Here is a 6571-nt window from a genome sequence, read left to right as displayed (position 1 = left end):
CAAAGTGCTGGCATTACAGATGTGAGCCATTGCACCTGGCCTGGCGTTTCTACTTCTGTTAACTCCATTATTCTCCCCCCAAGCCGACGTAGAAATTGCAAAACTATGTTTGTTTCCATCTTCTCCTTCAAACCCAACATACAAGGAGTTGCTAAGTCATCTGGATTCCATGGTCGTAATGCCTTTATTAAGCCTCCTTTCCTTTCTGTGCCCTTGGCATGATCCTGGTTTAGGTCTTCATTTCCTCTAATAATTATTTCCTAAAGCATCTCCCAAATCTTGCAACACATTGCTCTCTATAAAAGATTGTTCTTCTATAAGCATAGTTCTAACTTCATCATTCCTCTGTTCAAAAGTGCCACAGCAGACTTCTTACTCTGGCATTCAAAAACTCTACAGGACAACCATCCTTTTCTTGGGGTAGCGCTACTGTCCATTGAATGAGTAATGAGGGCAGTACTGCTAATGCCTACACAACACTCCGGCATCAAAAAGAAATAAATTAAGAAACAACCCTACAGGACAGTATCCCAACATTCCTAATTGCTCAAAATGTATCTTATACTATAATCTCAGATATCATAGAACACTAGCATTCCCCAGCAAGCGTTTTGCAATTTTCTTCTCTGTGTCTTTACTCATAAATAACTCTCTTCTTAAAATAGGTTCCCCAAATCAGATCCAAATTCAAGGCTAAACATAAAACCACCATTTTCAAAAAACCTTTCCTGATTTCCTTAACTAACTGAAAACATACCTGTTTTTTAACCAGAACTTTCTCTGGACTTCTTAGACAGTATTTACTTTACTCAACCTTGTGGCCAATCATTTGTATATTTTTTTCTTCCTCTATAAGACTGAACTTGGTGTAAGAGTCTTTCTTACTCATTTATGCAGTTCTTATGGCTATTGTTAGAATGCATTAAAATGTGTTGTGGTCTTTATATGCAGAGCACAATGCACTTTAGGTGGACATGGTTTTGACTGTCCGTTGACTAGGTAAAATGTTCAGTAACTATAATAAACAATTCTGGTATTATGGACAGCACCATGAAACTGCCTCATGAAGTTACAAAAAATATTAAATTCCAAAAACGAACAAATACCCATGCACACACCTTTATGATTCCTTGTTGCTATAAAAAAGTTATATGTGTTTGTGATTTCTTTTACCCAAATAGAATTTTCACAAGTGAAGACTATATAAATTCTTTAGGCTACATAGTTCTGATAGTAATCAAAAAGGCCTAACAAGTCTGCATGACTCTGGGTTAGGACTTTTTTCTTTGCCTTAGCATGAAGAAATTTATATTTTAAAAATGTAAATTTGAGAATGGGAGTTAAATGTTATTTGTTGTGACCATTATGGACATTATAATTTCTGGATGAGCAATAAAAGTAATGAGGCAATGCAATACAAGTTTTGTAAATATTCTGTGACTTACTGGCAACAGGATTTAATTAATGAAAAATAGGCACATAATATCACTTAATAAACAGTTGCTGGCATTAACAGGACATGAGCCTGTCCTTGGATATAGTATCTGTCTATATCCAGTGAAAGACACAGACAGGTGATGTGAAAATTTCATAGCATTTTCAATTAGAGACTGAGTTAAAGAGAAATATAAAACACAGGAAATCTATTTTATGGAATCAATTTTGTCATAGAACTGATGGTTGAATAATTGACTTTCACAGAAAAACTAGTAAAAACTGGACAATTAGTTAAAAAGACATAACCAATAAACGACGCTAACTTTGAAGATGCCATTACCTCGTATCAATATCAGATTCATCAGATAAATTTCAGATCTATGAAAGATTGTGTAAAACCCAAATTCTTGATTTCTGCTGATAATAGATGGATTTTCAGTAAAGGTCTGACCAAAACTTTTTCAATTATTTATAATGGAAAATGGCTCTGTTGTCCCACTGAAATTACTTTTTCCTTGGTACAGAATCTTGGAAAGGCCTCAACTCTGCATTACAGGAATCTGATTCTAATAGTATGAATACATCTCAGCTGAGTACATTATTAGGGATAACTCATGGTAACTAGTTGCGAAAACCTTCTTCCTTTCACCAAGTTCCTGGAAGGTTGACTTCTTCATGAGGTATTAAATAGTTGCTCATGGAATCTGTACCAGAGCCAGTAGAGACAGCCTTGAGGGATTATGGGATATCATAATTTACTGCTCTCCCTTAGAAGGTACTGGATAAACACTGCCAAAAACCCTGTTCTTTGGGTGCTCCCTTTCTAGGATATATGTAGACTATTACTCCTTCCTGGTCAGTTAATTTTTTTTTAAACACGGTAATCATCTTAATGATCAGATCTGGATACTGTTTCCAAATCTTCCCAGCAACATGCCTTGTTCCTTTTCTCTAAGCTCCCACTGCTCCCTGTTTATACATCTGTATCCCCCACGCTGAAATAAACACCGATTACACCACACCATAACTATCTGTTACCTCTCCTTGCCTGAAACAAAAGCTCCTTGAGGACAGGATCATTTTTAATTGCAGTAACCATACCCAGATAGTCCCTGGCATATGACGCGTGCATGAAAAAAATATTTGTGAAATGAATGAACAACACACATATTGTCGAATCCCATGTATGTATTCACACTATTTTCTCTCAGAGAAAGTGGTCTTTTACAAGTTTTAATGAAAACTTATTTCACCTATTATGTACTAAGGGATCCACTTTTTATAACCTGATGAAATACACTTTGCAAGGCTGTAAATTTTTGGCTCTTTCTCAAACTGGACTTGATTCATCCTTTGGTCATCTTCCCTGGAGCTGTGGTTTAAAATGTCACCAATTACAACTGGCTCGTTTGTCTTTCATCTCGCCATATAGCTATGTTCTTAAATGTATACCTGAGAATGACACAAGTATGTCCATGAACAGGCAAAATATATCCCTAAATGGACCTCTGTCCTTAAATAAATTTTTTTCTACTTTTTTCATCTCTCTTTCAGGCCCATCTTGAAAATCAACTTGGTTTGATAAAAATTAATAAACCAAAATGTTTGAACAGGAAGTTAATTACGAGTTACAGTGAGCAAATGTAAGAGAAGTAACACCTGCTTCTGAAATGCCAGGTGATTGCTGGCAAACAGAAAAGATTATCTAAATTGTAATTTTGAGGGAGCAGCCAATGTTAGTAGGCCTTCTGGGTTTTAAAAATCCCTGGTAAAGAATTCAGCTGCTACCCTTATTTTGGAAGGTAATCCTACAGTGAAAGCCAGCCTAACATTCACTATCAGGAAGTGCTGACCAGTAACTTTTTAAGTTAAAAAAGGTGTCATATTAATATTTAAGTTATGCCAAATATTTTAGATATTAATGTTTTATTTAGAATTAAATGCATTGTTTACTTCACAATAAAATTTATTACCAAATATATACTTTATGTAAAACAAGGAAAATTTAAAATCTACTTATGAGTTCTAATGCTGATTTTGCTATAAAAGCAAAATTATAATTATGCTTCTTACTAAAACTGCATAATTTGTGAGAAAGTCCTTTCTGTTCCCTCTGCTCCTATTGTTCTTCATGCTAAGTTCAAATTTTTAGTTTAGATTTTTTACATAAAAATTGTGTACCTATTCATTAATTGAATTTGTTTTTATGTCATAAATCATTACTCACTGAACTGCATATTTAGTGAAGATATTTTTGAAAGCCAAGAAAACCACAAGTATTGCACAAATTAAAAAAGCATCTGAATTTCTCCCTACACTACACACACATACGTATAGGTATCAGCTCACCTGGCTCACTCTCCAATCTAAGATATGACTAGAGCATTATAATGATTTAATGTGGAGTTCTAAGGCAGCCCAAGAAGAAAACAATCATAAGCTACACAATCATTTCTTTGCCAAGTTTAGCAAAGTGTATGGAGAGGAAAGAAAGTTGGTGTTTACATGTAACAATAGTAATATTTTGGAGGCATTAAGGCTGGAGTAGGCTGCAGCCATTCAGATGAACAGAGGCAGTAGAGAAGGAGTATGAAATAATCCGAGGGCACCATTTAGTTGAATTATTTTCTTTTTAAAAGGCGTTTTTCAGGCTAAAGAGAGCTAAGAGACATTAGACACCTTCATAGCCTTTCTCATGTGGTCTTGACCAGATGTGAGTTGGCAGCACACATCCTCAAAGGGCTGCCTCTGCAGAAGCCGGGCGCCCCCTCTTCTCCTAAAAAGGGAGATCAAAACGACAGGCTCCAGGAATAAACATTACATCAGCTCTTTTGTTCCGGAGTGTGAGATTTCCATCATCTTTGTCAGAGAAAATCAGATCAAAAGGGACGTACAGAGGATCAGGTCCTGTGAGCACAGCCAATCTTGTCCCCTCCCAAGAGACCCGGGCTTTTGGCACGCCTTGCAGGGTGGAGTTAACCTTAACTGCTGAGGCCCTCAGCGTCCCAAGGAAGCACAAGTGTGGCCCAGTGGGGGAGAGCTCCCCGGGGAAGAAATGCTCCTTTCCATCACCAGAAAGAGCCACCTTGAAAACAGAGTATTTGGTCCTCGTTGGCATCTGACTCATCTGTTGTGGCGATCAAGACGTTACCAGAGTCCCATTAAGACAATGGACACCCAGTTCGCTGGGTGGAAACATTAATAACCCATACTTAGAAAGACGGTGGTAACTAATCGTTGCTTAAAGTGGCCATTTGAATGACCTTTGGATCTGCTTTAGAGATTTAGGGATAGATGTTTAAAAAACAAACAAAAACAAACAGCAAAAGTGGTAACAGATTATCATATAGGTATTGTGTGAGTATATGTATGCATATATATGCACTTTTTCCACAAATAAAGTTATAGATTCTTTCATTTGGCTTGCCAATTGCCAGTCACCTCTACAGGTGCCAGGGGTCCCGGATTTCCAGGACTCTCCCCGGCCCCATAGAAGACCCTCTTCTTCCCTCCCCACCTGGCTGTGGACCCCGGATGGAGGGGCTTTCCCTCCCCTGGTGGCTAGGCCACCCGCCCGGGTCCCAGTTCGGAGCCTGGCCACTGTCCCCTCAACGTCCCAAGCCCCATCGCTGCTGCCCACGTTCCTTCCTCTTCCTGGGCCACAATCTCGGCGTTCCCGGGCCGGATTCACGCAGTAGAGGCAGGAACCCCATCGGGGAAGACCTCTCGTGGGGACCTCGAGCACCACGTGCGACCCTAAAACCCCAAGTCTCCTCTCCCGTCTCGCCGGGACACATGCACCTGGAGCAGGGCCGGCCAGGCGCGGCCTCCAGCGCTCAGGGACCCCAAATGACCGAAAGGCCGCCGCCGCTGCGGATTCGGAGGTCCCGCCTCACACCCGGGACCACCCCGCCACGCCTCGGCCGCCGTCCGGCGGGAAGTGGAGGTGTGTGGGCCGGGCAGGGAGCGAGCCGCGCCCTCGGGCCGGCGTGGGCAGGGCGCCGCGGCCTGCGCAGCCCCGAGAGCCCCGCGTCGCCCTCCCGAGCCAAGGTTCTCAGGAGCGGGCCGCGCAAAAGACGTTAGCGGGAGGAGTTAGCGGCTGTTGGGAGAACGGGTTCAGGGGAACAGCCCCGGCATTCTCCGGGCGGGCCGCCTTCCTCCTTCCCGGGCCGGGGCGCCGGCCCGAAGGGGCGCGAGTGCCGACGGCGACCGCCCGCCCTGGCACGCCCGGGCAGGGCCTCGCAGGAGCAGCCGCAGGGCGGGCGGTCGCCGGTTGGCCCCGCCGGGTCCAGAACGCCCAGGGGTCGCGGCGCGTCCGCCGAGAGCGAGTCAGGTGAGGAGGTCGCCATGGCGATGCGGCCCCCGGCGCGCACGCCCGCTGCGGTTGGCATGGGAGCGGGCCCTGCGGGGCCGGGAGCGCCGCTGATTGGCCGATTCAACAGACGCGGGTGAGCGGAAAGAGACTAGAGCCGAGCGCTCCGGCCGCAGCCGCAGGGTGCCGCCGCCCCGGCTGGAATCTATCGACACCGAGGTCGCCTCCCGCCCCGCCCTGCTTCGCCCCGCCCCCTCCGGTGACCCCTCAGCCCCAGTCCTCGAGTGCACTTGCTAATTGCTGCACACACACACAAAGATACAACGCCAAGGAAAGGGGGCCCAGCTGTGGGCTCCAAGCAGGTTTTGGGGCCTTCTGTCTGGTGGGAGGAGGGCCGCGGGGCAGCACCCTGTTTGTCACTTGGGAAGGGGACATACTTTCCCACAGTAATGTATCTTGGATCTTTTGTTTGGTGTCAGGGGAGATGAGTGTCATGGCAGGGAAAGACCTCGGCTCATAGATTTAAACTCCCAGTCAACGTGGGTCTTAGTATCTCACCTTGGAGGTTTGCCAAGATGTCTCTCTCCTTCCAACCCTCAAGCAGGTCCTGGAAGAAAACCCTGAGAGATTCGAATCACTGTTTTGGTTCAGAGCAGCTTTGGTCGCTTGTGCCGTCGCTCACACCCTTTCAGCCCTAATAACTACTGGAAAGATCAGCAGTTGGTGCTGATCCCGAGGTGCTCTCTCCCTCCTGGAGAGTCCTTGGAGCCCCGGGTGGAGGGGGTTGGCTAACCAGGTTGTCTGTTTGTCTTTCCCTGGTGA

General features: G+C 44.4%; 1 pseudogene; it reads left to right on the top strand.

The window, feature by feature from the left end:
* Positions 1-403: 403 nt before the first annotated feature.
* Positions 404-512, top strand: LOC138383114 (U4atac minor spliceosomal RNA; annotated as a pseudogene).
* Positions 513-6571: the final 6059 nt, after the last annotated feature.

Source organism: Eulemur rufifrons, chromosome 4 (assembly GCF_041146395.1).
Source record: "Eulemur rufifrons isolate Redbay chromosome 4, OSU_ERuf_1, whole genome shotgun sequence".
Taxonomy (NCBI): Eukaryota; Metazoa; Chordata; class Mammalia; order Primates; family Lemuridae; genus Eulemur; species Eulemur rufifrons.
The sequence above is the reverse complement of the archived record's forward strand: the minus strand, read 5'-3'. Positions and strand labels throughout refer to the sequence as shown.